The following is a 1,530-nucleotide window of genomic DNA, read 5'->3' as shown; positions in this document are numbered from 1 at the left end:
CACAGAAGCAAAGTGGGCGGGGCCGAGAACGTGACGTCACACGCTGGTCGATCCCGAGGGCTGGGTTGCAATGTGCAATGTCTGAAGTTCAAGAATTCTGTTAAATGGTCAAGTAATTTTCCATTGCCGGAAGGACTAATATCTATTTCGAATAGATAGATAATAATTGATGAACAAGTCGCATAAGAACAAGATAATAGTTTACAGAAGAAGGAATGATTCCACTCAGCTGATGTGGGTGGTTTTTTTGTTTTCCTTTTTACTAGATTTCGTGTTATAAGAAGGAAAAAAATATATACATCAGTTATCCCTCTTTCCGTAATTCGTAACTGAATTTATCTGAGAACATTTAGAACGGCATTAAATGTTACAAATAGCGAAAACGCCAGGCTAGTTTTGTTCACTCCTTACTCGCCTTGTCATCAATCATTCATAGCTTAGACTCCGCCCCTTTTCTCCTTTGTTAATTGCTTGTTCTCATGTTCCTCAAGTTCTTTCTTCCTCAAGTTCTTCTCTGATGTCATTTCATTATGTGTTTATTCTGTTTCTAGTTCATTTTACTGATGATATTTATATATATATATTTGTTTTTACAGATTTCTATTGTTATTTCCCCCACTTCCCTTTTTTTCATATTTTCCCATTCTACTTTTTGTTTTGTTTCCTTGGATAGTCTAACTTCACCCTCCCCCCCTTTCCCCCAGGCTCTCATCACCCCTTGGTACTTTTCCGCTAACCCCCCCCCCCACTTCCATTCTTTCCTTCCTCTTCCCTCCCTACTTCCCTCTTCTTCTCCCCCTTTCTTTGTTCTTTCCACTTCTCCCTTCTCTCTTTCTCCTCTTCCTCTCATTTCTTACGCCCTCCCTCTCCTCTCCCCTTTCTCTCTTTTCTTACACCATCCCTCTCCCCTCCTCTTCATTTCCTCCCTTCTACTTTCCCTCTCTCGCTCCTCCCCTCTCTCTCTTCTCCTCTCTCTCTCTCTCCTCTCTCTCTCGCCTCCTCTCTCTCCCTCCTCCCCTCTCTCTCTCCTCCTCTCACTCCCTCCTCCACTCTCTCTCCCCTCCCCTCTCTCTCCTCCCCTCTCTCTCGCCTCCTCTCTCTCCCTCCTCCCCTCTCTCTCTCCTCCCCTCTCTCTCTCCTCCCCTCTCCCAGGCCGGCCAATAACAGCAGCGAGGGCGTAGTGAGCCTTGTGCAGTGTAGCCAGGCTGGTGCGCCCCTCGTCTCTCTCTCTTTCTCATTCCGCCCTCATCATCCTACTCCTGTTTCCCCTCCTTCCTTCCTTGTTCTCGAGCCTCGCTTGGGTAGTATTTTCCTTCTCGCTGTTATTTCCTCTTTTGTAGTTTTTTTTTTTTAACTCTTCCTCTTCGTTTTGTTGTTTTTTTACTGTGTGTGTGTGCGAAACTATCGGCCGGGCGTGAGACGGGGAAGGAAGATCGGTTTGTATACTCGAATAAGCGGATCGGTGATTGTGAAGGAGATATCCGATCGGAAATGGTGTTGCGAAGTTCATATTAATAAGCGGATCCACTT

Source organism: Penaeus monodon, chromosome 27 (genome assembly GCF_015228065.2).
Source record: "Penaeus monodon isolate SGIC_2016 chromosome 27, NSTDA_Pmon_1, whole genome shotgun sequence".
NCBI lineage: Eukaryota > Metazoa > Arthropoda > Malacostraca > Decapoda > Penaeidae > Penaeus > Penaeus monodon.
The sequence above is the reverse complement of the archived record's forward strand: the minus strand, read 5'-3'. Positions refer to the sequence as shown.